Source organism: Alligator sinensis, unplaced genomic scaffold, assembly GCF_000455745.1.
Source record: "Alligator sinensis unplaced genomic scaffold, ASM45574v1 scaffold519_1, whole genome shotgun sequence".
In the NCBI taxonomy this organism is placed as follows: domain Eukaryota; kingdom Metazoa; phylum Chordata; order Crocodylia; family Alligatoridae; genus Alligator; species Alligator sinensis.
In genome coordinates, this window is record NW_005842187.1 from 1,812,463 (window position 1) to 1,825,370 (window position 12,908).

General features: G+C 42.4%; 1 protein-coding gene across 1 annotated transcript in view; it reads right to left on the reverse strand.

The window, feature by feature from the left end:
* PAPPA (pappalysin 1) overlaps window positions 1-12,908 on the reverse strand; it is a 224,573-nt gene that overhangs the window by 96,566 nt on the left and 115,099 nt on the right. The window lies entirely within an intron of this gene.

The window sequence follows — 12,908 nt, forward strand, 5'->3', positions numbered from 1 at the left end:
GTAAAATACCACAACATGAGCCAGAATAAATCAGTTTATTACAATTCAATCATTTAATGACCTTACACCCTGCTTTCCCCTGCCCCTGACATAAACTTCCAATTCCTTAACAGTATGCCTGGTCATAAGACTGGAGGGTGACAGGTGGAGAACGAAAGATGGAAGACAGAGATTGCTTTCACTTCCATCCTGACCTCCATAGGCAACTTGGATTGGAGCCTTAACCCATTTAAAGAGGGGTACCAGCATTTCGTCCCTCTTCAGCTCTTTTTCTAGTTCTGATTTTTCCTTCAATGTAGCACTGAAAACTTCTGCATGTCTCTCTGCATGGTCTGAGCTACTCTGATATGAAGAAATTAAAGCTGCAAAACAGCTTCCTGTTAATGATATCTCCAAATTTCAGGCAAGGTGAGGGTCTGAACAGAAATCTTTGCAACTTTTTTTAAAAGTGCAAATAGAAAAAGACTTAAAAATTCCTCATAATTTCCACAAGCAACTCTCACACAGACACACGCTGATAGACAAATTTATACAGAAGGACACAGTCGCGCTCTTTGTACTCATCATGCCTATGAAAACCCCAACTCTGACAGACATGCAAACATACATATACGTTTCACATAAACATCTAGTCCTATATGCAGATACTGCCTCTGACACAGACTTACACTCCCAACCAAATATATTGTGTCCATCCACACACCCATAATACATCTAGATGTTTAGAAACAATGCCCCTCACAGACCTGCAAACACAGATTTTTTTCCCACTATAGCAATGAAATAAATACATTTATAAAACAAGCTTTCTCCTGTGCTATCTCCAAAAGTTCCCTCTTAATGACATGATAAATGTAATAGGCCTCTGATAAGATCATGTGTATGGGATAAAAGAATACTCCAGATCTGCTCCAATCAGATGACTTCATTCATATTCACATGGAGAGGAAGCAGCCTTTGAATAGCTGTGATCCAGACCAGTGTGTGAACTTTACAGAGGCTAATTTGTTCCTGATTAAGTTTAAGACCCCAATAAATCTGTCTACTCGAGTCTGCAAAACCTGACGGAAGAACAGAACGGAGAGACAGAGATGTCTGAATTAAAAGGAGACGGCCCAGATGATTAACAGAGTCTTTGCTGAATGGCACTGTAGCATGTCCCTTCTCCAATGCACTGAGTCAGTGTGCCCTGCCCTCCATAACCCACCAGTGTTGCCAACTAAATTGCATTAGGGAGATTAGGTATTCAATCAAGTTCGTAGGTTTTGCAAAAAGATGGGGAATTGTGGCTTTACAGCTGTAATTTTCTTTTTAAGAGACTATGTGTTCTTGCCACTGGCAAGTTATTTTGAAACACTTAACGGTGTCCTTTTATGGGGGAAATACATTTCCAACCCCATGACTCTGAATTTCAATATGCCTCTGAAGCTTATTACATAAATATTCTTGCTTTGGAGTGAATCCAAAGAGTTTGAATTTTTCTGAAACTTCTGGAGATGTGAAAGGGGCAGGTAGAAGAGGCATCAGCATCAAGATGATAGCCAGTACAGTTCAACTTGGTGTTGATGACTCAAAAAACAGCACAGGGCCTGGCATTCAGAGGTTCTGAAACAGCTGCAATCCTCTTGAGACTTAAGTGTACATATCTCATGTGGAAATGTTCAGATTGGTTCTGCCTAAGAATCTACTCACTAACAGTAAGATATGTTTGCAGAAAATATTATTTATCATGATCCGGACTTACTGTCCTAAGTGTGGTATACACACATGACAAGGTCCAATCTTTGTCTGAAAGAACCTACAGTCCAAGGCCCAACCCTACAAGCCGCAATGAGTTTCAGGTAGCTGTTGTGAATCTTACTGGCACTCCGACATCATACAGACAGGGCGATCTCAGCATAGGAATGAATTAACACTGATCTAATATCAACTGCAGGAAGACATGAAAGCCTGTGGTAGAACACTTCAACCTTCCTGGTCACTCCATCTTTGACCACAGGATTGCTATTCTCAGGCAGAAAAAAATTTAAAACCAGTTTGAGCAGGAAATTGCAGCACAAGAAATCATCCGCAAATTGGACTGGGTTAAGTATGGTTTAAACAGGGACTATGAATTATTATATCATTATCTGGATTAGCTTTTGTGACCCCTTTAGTCCTCTTGGTTCGCTGCTTGTATGCCTCTCGCAGCAAATCTCCACTCCCTCTCCCATCCTATCACTCTCTTTCCTGCTTTCCCACTTACTGCATTATAGTTAGGGAACTACCTAAATTGCAGTGAGACAAAGGGATTTTTCATGGACCACTTGCAATGCATGGAGTTGATTTTGTGGTCTTTATGCGGTGAGCCCTGCCCCCACCCCCGCTTTGCTGCTGATGGGCCAAGGAGCCCTGGTGGCCCCACCCCTCACTGCTGATTGGCCAAGAGACCAAATACTCATCTTTAGACTGCGGCATTGCATCTGGCTTCTTAAAAGGTGGTGCCAAAACCCTTTCACTTTTCTGACTAGCACCTTCACTGAATCTATATTACTAGCTCAGCCTCTGAGTACCCTGTGCTCTATGACTGCAGGGATTTCTGTGCTCTCTTTGTATGCTGGTAAGCTTTTATTTTTTTCCGGGAAATTCTGTGCAAAATCATGGGAAATGCCATTTTTCTCAGTGATCCTGGAAACTGCCATTTTTCACCATTCCCACAAAAATTTCAAAACCACAATTTAAAAAATTGCAAATCACCACATCATATTTATAGGCTTGGCAGTGCTACACTCACTAGCACCACGACTGAAAGAGACTTGGGAGTCATGATTGACCACAACATGAACATGAGCGACCAATGCAATGCCGCAGCCAGCAAAGCAAATAAAACTCTGGCTTGCATCTACCGATGGATCTCAAGGAAGACCCAGGAAGTCATCCTCCCACTTTACACGGCCTTGGTGAGGCCGCAGCTAGAGTACTGCATCCAATTTTGGGCTCCAAAATTCAGAAAGGATGCGGAAAAGCTTGAGAGAGTCCAGAGGAGAGCCACACGCATGATCAGAGGTCAAGAGAACAGGCCTTATGTGGAGAGGCTGAGAGGCATGGGGCTCTTCAATCTGGAGAAGCGCAGGCTATGGGGTAACTTGGTGGCAGCCTATAAGCATATAAGGGATGTGCATCAGGAACTGGGAGAACATCTGTTCACCAGGGCACCCCAAGGGAAGACAAGGTCTAATGGTTACAAATTGCTGGAAGACCGTTTTAGACTGAACATAAGGAAAAACTTCTTTAGTGTCTGAGTCTACAGAGTCTGGAATAGAAGTGGTGCAAGCACCTACTCTGGATAGCTTTACGAAATGCTTGGATGCTTATCTTGCTGGGGTGATCTGACCTCCCCTGACTTCCTGCCCCTTTGGCAGGGGGCTGGACCCGATGATCTCGCAAGGTCCCTTCCAGCCCTAATGTCTATGAAATCTATGAAATCTTAAGTAGGTCCCTAATTATAATCACTCGCTCTACTTCATACTCTGCCTTTTGCTGTCCTTTCATAGCATCTGATGAAGTGAACTTGAGTTCACAGAAGTTTGTATTCTCTCTCTTTCTCTCTTATTTAGTTAGTCTGTAAAGGTACATATCTGTCGTTCCTTCTGACTTCAGACTAACACAGCTACCTATCTCACTTCTAAAACAAAACATAATTTACACAGAATCAGTGTCTGTAGTCCTTCAGGAATTAGGTGGGAGAGACAAGATGCTAAGATGAAGAAGCTAAGGCTTTTACCTGGCCCTGTTAAGCAGTCTCGAGTCCCTTCCATGGCAGCACAAGCTATGTTTACCCTCCAGAGAGTCACCAGGAACCAAGGACTGATGCAACAGCCTCAGAATCAGCAGCCTCAACAAAGGATCTCCAGTTTATTACTTAGTCCTGTAGCTGGCCTTCCCATTACAAAAAGAACACTCCAGACTCCATCCATTATATCCTAAAACCCCCTTTCCTCTTTATTAGACCCAGAATCCTTTGTACTGTACAGTTCATCTTGCTCTTGGTACCACTCACACAATCTGTGTATGCATATATATAAGTACATGGAACAGGCAGTTCACAACAGAGGGAAGCATGTAGGCAGTTAAAATATATATATATTTTTTTTAATTTTTTTTTTTAACTGCCTACATCCTTCCCTCTGTTGTGAACTGCCTGTTTCATGTACTTTATTAACTAAAGGGGGCGTTTTCACTTTAAAGCTGTGCCTGATTTGAACAGCATGGCCTGGAATTGGTCCTGAAGTGGACCAGATGTTGACCATAAGTAAAAATGGCATGAAGCAATTAATATGCAGTTAACTAAAGCCAAATAAAAACCTAGAGCAGTAAAACTGCTCCAGGGGCAGGACCCAAGTGTGTAAGGTGGTGTCTCTCTGGAGGTTTTGATACAGGTGCCCCAAAACCCTGAGACGACCCTGGGAGGAAGCCAGATAATCCAGGCCATCCAAGTTCCCTTCTCCTTACAAGCCATCAGTGAAGGCTTGGGAATTCGGGGGCTGGCTCTTCTGCTGGAATGAAATTGAGAAAATCCAGAATGGCACGTGTGCGTTCTCTGCCACTCCTTCCTAACCAAGCACAGGGGGCATAAATTAGGAGAAAGAAGCATGACTAACACTGCTGCTTTCTAACAGTCCTCAGCTACAGCCAGACTTATAGAAGACTTGGGGCTGCTATATGCCATACATGAACCAAACTAGTCCCTGCAGGCCCCAATGTAAGGGTGAGGTTTTCAAGGTAATGTAAAGTTACCTTTGCCCCTGCTCCCCAAGCTGCACCAAGTGTAGCTCAACTACAGCAGAAAATATGGAGAGGAAGGGACATATAAAACCACAAAAACTGTCCAGGAAGTGTCTAACATAGCTAAGATCATGGATCACTGAAGAACCATGGCTACCTGTTCTGGGAGAGGCTAGAGATTTACTCCAGTGAAACCGATGAAGTCTGGGCCGTGTCAGGAAGCAGACATGCAGGATACAGACTTATCTGTGATGGGCAGCTTTCCACACCATGAAAAAATAGAGCTACCTAATTCACAGCACAGAGCACATCCTCGGATGAGGCCTTTAATGTCCAAGCAGAATGGTCAAAGTGCTGGGGACAGACACCCAGAGCAGCTTCCTGTTTTCAGCTTGGAATACAGTGATTGGCACCAGAATAGTCTTCTTTTGTACAATAACTACTATTTTTTTTAAACAGGCCAGACAAAAAAAGGAGTATTTTTAAGCTCAGCTGTTTATTTAGGGACGTGTCCAACTACAACAAGCCTCATGCCACATAGCTATTCGTCCGAAAAAAGGGACAAAAATGCACAACCATTGTCTCAGAGTAAGAAATTCTTGGAACAGAGCAGACTTCACATCTTAACCCCTGAAAGGTCTGTTCAACCCTCCTCAAGAGGTAGGAGGGGATGGCTGTGGCCTGCAGGTCTTCCCAACCACCAGCAAAAATGTTCAGACCTATTAAGGTCAAATCACAGTGTCTCCCACCTCAAAAAATAGTCTCCTAGTGAATTCTAAAGGGCCAGAATTTGACCCCCTGGTAAATAATCAGTACTCGGGCATTTCAGCTGAACCTCCAGCTGCAGAGTAACATCAGTGAATGAGCAGATGCTTGTCCAGAGGTTCCCTATGAAAAGTTGAAATGATTACACTGCACCATCTGAATGCAGAAACTGAGCACTGGCTCCTGCCCCGTTTAAGCCGAAGGGAGCAGAGAAGGCAACGTGACCTAAATTCTAAGATATGTTTGCCTCCTCTTTAATGCTGAAAGACTTGGGGATAGCTAAATTTCCTGTTTCAATAAAGTGCTTGGGGTTAATTTTTCTTTCTGTAGGTTCTAATTTAGGAGAGAAAAATCACTAAACAGGACATGCAGAGACCATTCTGAATAAAGTCACATATCAATAGCTTGCAACATATGTCATCAGAGAAATAAAAGGTCTGCCTAGTACTAAATAGCAAAGTACATTACAATGGGCCTAGGATTCACACACTTCTGAATTTCAGCCCTGTTTCTTCCACTAAGTCTCTTGCTTAAGCAAATCATTCTACCTCTGTGTCTCAGTCAGCCCATGTAGAATTAAAGCTGAATAAGGCTTTTGACACTGCTTCCCATGACATTCTCAGTAACAAGCTAAGGAAATACAGACTAGATTGGAGGTGAATACATAGCTGCTTGGCTTATTGTGCTCAAGGAGTAGTCATCAATGGCTAAGTGTCTAGCTGGGACGCAGTATCAAGTGGGGCTCCCAAAGGGTCTCTCCTGAGTCTGGTGCTGTTCAACATCTTCAATAATGATTTGATGATGGAACCAAATGTACACTTAGAAAATCTGCAGATCATACCAAGTTGGGTGGAGTTACAGACCCTGGAGGCAGGGCTAGGATCCAGAATGACCCATATAGACTGTAAAAAATAGTCTACAATCAACCAGATGAATTTCAGCAAGGGCAAGTACAAAGTCCTGCATTTAGAACAAAATAACCGCATGCACAAATACAGATTGGGGAATGATTGGCTAGGCTGCAGTACTGTAGAGAAGGTCCTGGAGGTTACAAAAGACCATAAATGGAATATAAGATAACACATTGCTCTTATTGCAGAACAGGCCAGGAGTATACTTGGCTCTATTAACAGACGGGTCACTTTCCAATCAAGAAATGGGATTCTTCCATTCTATTCAGCACTGGTGAGGCCTCATCTAGAGTCCTGGGTCCAGTTTTGGGCCACACACTTCAAGAAGGATATGGACAGATTGCAGAGTACAGTGGAGAGGAACAAAAATGATTAGAGGCCTAGGAAACATGACTTATGAGGAAAGACTGAAAGAAAAGCTAGGATTATTTAGGCTGTAGAAGAGAAGACTGGGGAGGTGTGGAGGGGGAAGAGATTTGACAATGGTCTTTGAATGCCTGTAGGGTGATGATGGAGAGGATGGAGATGGGCTTTTCTCAGTGACAGTAGGGGACAGGACTAGGAGCTATGGCCTCAACCTGGAGCAGGGGGAAATAGAGGTTGGAAATCAGGAAGAACTTTCTGACTGTGAGGGTGGTCAAGCAGTGGGCCAGGCTGCCTAGAGAAGTTGTGGAATCTTTATCTCTGGAAATATTCAAGAGCAGGTAGGGCAGACACTTGGCTGGGATGGTTTTGTAAGCAACAATCCTGCCTTAAGCAGGAGGCTGGACTAGATGACATTGTGAGGTCCCTTCCGGCTTACTTTGTTACTGATTCTATGATAGCACACTCTTGCCTCAAAGAGGATTTATGCAGATCCATTAGCCATACTGAAAGCTACTATGGTTTCTGGTGCACCTGGGTGCTAACCATGCAGGAAAGCAGTCATTTCAAGTCTGAACAAACAGTGACTCTCCCTGAAGCTCATCCATTTGCCCTAGGGAAGCAGCTTCGGGGGAAAAATACAAGTGGTCCCATTCACAAAAGAAGGCAAGCTATTTGTCTCTGTGGTGGGATGGTACAGCAAGGAAAGCCATGGGCTCAGTACTGTCTTGCAAGTCCAGCAAGTTGATACTGAGGATGCTCTCACAGGAGAGAAGCATGTCCAGAAAGAGAAGCCTGCTCCGTTCCTGAAAAGAATGACATCAGAGTGGAGAAACAAGTAGGGGAGAAATACCTCTGATGGGCTTCCAGTATATCTTTGTTTTAGTAAAATGCTAAAGACCAGGCTTAGTACCCCTGGCCTAGGCAAAACCATGCTAGGCTACATTCCCCCGCAAACATGTAACTGCCCTTGAGCATTTTGCTTCCCATACTGATTGTTTTCCCTGCATGGTTGAAGTAGCCTTGCTAAGACCTGCACTGTTAAAGACTGCTCCCCCAGAAAAAATCACTTTACAGTCCTTATGACATTGCTGCTATTATTCACTTGCCAAACGAGTCCTTAGACATTTTGGAGCATGGAGTCACACACTCCAGTGGGCTACAGGAAATGGTTGGCTTCAAAGTATTTTCCTGAAGCTGAATATTAGTATTTGCTTGAATGGTGACTGAACAGCTCCAGTCACTGAACTCATTTCCATTTGTTGCTAAAGTTCCCTACCCATCCACTACTCCAGTGGGGGCCAATCTTTTTGGCAGGCGTGCCACTAATTAAGCTCCTCACCCTTTCCAAGTGCCACCTCAATCCCCTTCTCCTGCATGATTCACCACTCTGCTTTCTGCTCCTTGCCTTGTGCTCTCTGCCAACTCTGCTGCCTCCTCCCTGATATGCTGCATATCACACACACAGGCTACCTGTTCCACTTGTGGCACACCTGCTGCAGGTTGGCCACCCCTGCACTACTCCTTCCCAAACTACTTGGTCAACACTTTGCTCTTAAGGTGCGGTCACTTTGCTATAGCCCAATCCTGTGAAGCACTAAGCACCTCTTGAAAGGGGCTGAGCACCTTCCACTCCTTTAACCTTTGCAGGATTTGATTTACTACTCTTGGAAGAAGAAATCACCATTAGCTGCTGTGCAGGGTTGTAGAGTCAGCTGTCAAAGCCGTATGTTCCTGTGTGGGAGTGTGTGTCGGGGGAGGGCAGCTCCCTTTGCTCTAAAAGCATGCCCACAATGAATATGGATGGTCATCCATCAATGTATTTTAAGCACATTACTTCTCTGTTAAAGAAAAGAAAGAGAGGAAGGAGGAAGAAGAAGAAGAAAAGGAAAGACATAAAATTAGGGTTGTGTCACTCACTTAACATTGCAGTTTCCCAAGAGGATCACGCTCCAAACAAGGATAGCAAGCTCATGAATATTAATTATTTTCCGGAATGCAATGCAGTCTTCAAACAATAAGATTAAGGGAGAATGCTACACTTAAAGGGTAGGTAATGAGACAGGTAAAGGAGGTTCCAGCTGGAAGGGGAATAGGGAATGACAGCTCCCAATTTGTAGCAAACCCATGAGCGGTTACCAAGGATAAGTTGAAAAGAGGTGTTAGAGGGGACATTAGTGACTTAAAACCTGCCCTCCTCTTTCACCCTTTGAAGCCACTACTGTTGCATCTAGATGCTTAATATCATTTTGTCCCTTTTCTTCTAATTTGTTTCCACTGGTCAGCATGGAGACCCTGATCCAGCATGTTACTTAAGCATGTACATAATTATTACAAGCGCAGGAATACTTCAGTAGAACTGCTTGTGCATGCTTATAATTACAAGCCGTCTGCAGTGCTTCGTTGAACTGAGGCTGTAGTTTATAAACACTTGTCTTTATTTATGTGGGCCTCTCTCCCCCTGAAATGAAATATAATCTAAAATATATATAAAATAATAAAATTCCAACAACAACAACAACAACCATGATGTAAAAGAACAGAAACTAAGCAGCAGACACAGAGGTTGGGATAGGACCTGAAAATCTTTTTAAGTCTTTTTTTAAATTTGCCTATCTATCTTCTGTAATATCCTTTCATATTGCCTTTCCATTGGATTCTTTGATATTTATCTCTGTGTCTTTTCTATTATATCCTTCTCTTTCTTCAGGAATGAAGAGTTACATCAATGCACAATGAATATGACATACACAACCGGAATGAAAATTAATACATTCATGCATACATACATATAAATATACACATGCATTCTTATAGATGCATGTTTAAAATATGTATTTTTGTGCATGTGAGGATAAATATAAGGAGATGGGGGCTGCATTAGAGCAGACTAGTCACGTGCATGTTTATTTGCTGCTCCTCAAAAAGGACCTTAAAGTAGGAATGGAAAAAGGCAGCAGGTCCCCTTACTGACCCTTTCAACTTATGAGTGCAGAGGATTTTCATTAAGTTTTAAAAGAAAAGATTCAAGCTGCCATCTTTAGGACCTTGGTTTAAATCTGGCTCTGATCCCTGGTGAGGAAAAATCATTGCCACGCTGTGAATGTTCAGAGCAATAGATTTCCATCAGCTCCAACAGAACAGGTGTCTGTGTCACAATGGAGAAAGCTTTAGGTTGCTTTTCTCCTGTAGTTTGCAGGGTGATGTTTATTAACAAAAGAGGTGGGACTTTTCCTCTGGGATTAAATTCCAAGTCCTGTGGAGGGGGCGGGAGGAGGAAGGTTTCCATGTGCAAAAATCTTCAATGCAGTAACCTATGCTTGTAGTCATAAATACTATCATTCAGGCTGGAGAAGATTTGCTTACATTGCAGCATTATATTTAAAAGAAAGTATTGCCAGATGTTCTAATGAATTAATTAATGTATTCCAATGCTGCTCTTCGGTTTGGTGGAAGGAATAAAAAGCTGTTAAGCTTATCTGTTTTCTTTTCTCTGCAATGTTCTGGGAAGGCCAGGACAGCCTGACAGTAAAGACCACACAGTTTTCTCCCCTGCCTCCCTCCTTTTTTCAACACCCATCCCATGAGAAAGCAGACTGATCCAGATTTATCTGATTATAAAGAAAAGGGTGAGGGGAAACAAATCAACCAACAAACAAACAAAAAGACCTAATACAGTTATAGGCATGGGTGCAAAGTGTCCTCAGAGCTGTAGGTCATGTACCCAGAACACTGTGGACTGGTCAGAGTAAAAGAAATTTAAAAGACATTGATGGAGAGGCAAAGCAGCAGGCCTAAAACTGGAGGGTGTTTGCTTGCATAATTGTATTTCTGTTCTAGCAAATGAGGTTAGGTTGGTGGTCCCTATCTAGGTGTGAGTACACATGCTCCCACCTTCTGTTAAGCCTTTTATCATGGAGACCTCACACTACCTTTTAATTTGGATAATGCAGTCCATATGTGTAGTGATTACTCCCTATCATTTGGGGTCCAAGCCTGTAAATCCTTACTGCCAAATGTAGCAATTGCAACACTGATTAGGTTGGCTAGCTTCTGCAGAAATCTTTGGGTACATCTATGCCCGAGAAAAGAAATGGCATGCTCAAACCCCCATACCCAAATTCAGCAAAGTACATAAGCATGTGATCAACTTTGTTTACTGAGGCCTTAGAGAGCTAAATATTATAAAAGGAGTATCAGTATGAAAATGACACAATGTGAAATGATTATTCATTATCTCAGAGGGCCATAATGTGTGGTAGTTTCATAAACTCAGAGAAAAATTAAATATTTTATTCTGCCTTCTTCATTTCTTGAATTATGGTCCAGTCACATAATAATTTCCCAAGCAATATGTCCCACCGAGGTCAAGGAAGAGTTTTATTTGACAAAGGCAACAGATCCAGTTTGATGTTATCAGGCTTTCAAGATGGTAACTTCCTACTTCCTCCTTAATATTGATATATGCATAGTAATACAGCCTCCCCAATGTTTTAGTGGTTTCTGATAAGATTTTATCGTGTGTTGAAATAGCCTTTATAATCAGGACTGTCTGAAAGACAGATGTTGCATCTGTTCAGGTTCTTATGGCATTCATTGCTAGTGATCCCAAGGCATAAATTCAACAGGGCCTAACTAGATCCTCAATGGTATTACGACACAAGCTCCCATGGAGTTGTCTATATACCTTTCAGGAGCTGGGCCTGTTTGTCCTGTTTCCATTTACTTTAGCCTGTTTTTTTCAGATTCCTACTGAATCCACATTTCAGAAACAACTGGGTTCGATCTTGATTTCTTTTTAACTTAGACTCTTTGCAAAGACATAAACTTCCACTTTATTCCTGCTTTACAGAAAGTGAACAGCGTTTCACCTTCTTTGAAAACTACCTGTCCTTTACAGGCAAAATAAACTAGAAGCAAGATGGAAAAACTATTTCATTTTAAATTGAAATGAGAACACTTGATTTGTATTTTATTGTGTTCTTTGCACAAATGGTTGGAGGACAAAGTGTCTCCAAACTTCCCTATAGCTTGAGACAAGCCATGGAGTTGTGATAAAAAAGCATTTCATTATTTCATTTCTGGTTTGGATTGAAAATGCCAAAATATCACAAGAAATACTTTTGCATTTTTGAGACCCTGATTCTACAAACTGATTAGAGAAGTGCATAACTTTAAGCAGGTTTAAGTCCTACAATTTAATACAAATATTCCCATTGACTTCCAACAGGGTTACTCACCTGCTTAAAGTTACAAGGATTGTTTTGTTTTTTTTGGTGATATGTTACTGGATTAACTGTATAGTTGGGAGAGATGTCAGACAAACTTTTGCGTGCAAATGGAAGGGTACTTTGTGCCTGAAAGCTTGTCTAACATCTCTACCAGCTGCACAGTTGGTTCAATAAAAGATGTCACCAAAACCCCTTGCTTCTCACATATTTCTTGGACCATCATGGCTACAAGAGTACTCCGTCCCTACTTAAAAGCTACACTCATGCTTAAGTGCTTTGCTGAATCATGACCTTAGGTCCTATGATGGAGGCTGCTATAGACAATTCTTCAGTATGTTAGCTAGACTATGGCTAGGTAGATTGCTCTCCTGGTCATTCTGGACAGAACCAGAACATAACATTTTTCTGAGAAAAATCAGGGGGGGGGGGTGTTGTGATTTGCAGCCTAATTTTTTAGATTCAGGAAGTGCTTTTTGAAAAAGCATCCACTCCAAACTCTCACTGAGGTCTATCCCAGCCCTAGGCTATAATGCAATTCTATGATACAGGAGCATAACACAGATGCTATAGCATAGATGGGGCTTCACTTGCCCACCTCCTCACTGCCCAGCTTTCTTCAGGAGATGTTTAATAAATATGTAAAGCTTGTAACTGCAACCCTGCCCTCTCCTGACACCTTGAGCATCTTCCGGCCATTGTGTTTATAGTCCTTGCTAATCAGGGCAAAGCAGGCTTGCAAAAGAAATCTGATTAAGCAGTTTTCACCTCCGAAAAAGGGGATTAGCTGGACCTTTGATCCTCAGATATCGATTTGCATCTCAAAGGAGGTGTGACCTCAGCTGGGCCTGCTTCTTCTCCCCATCCCTTCCCCTCA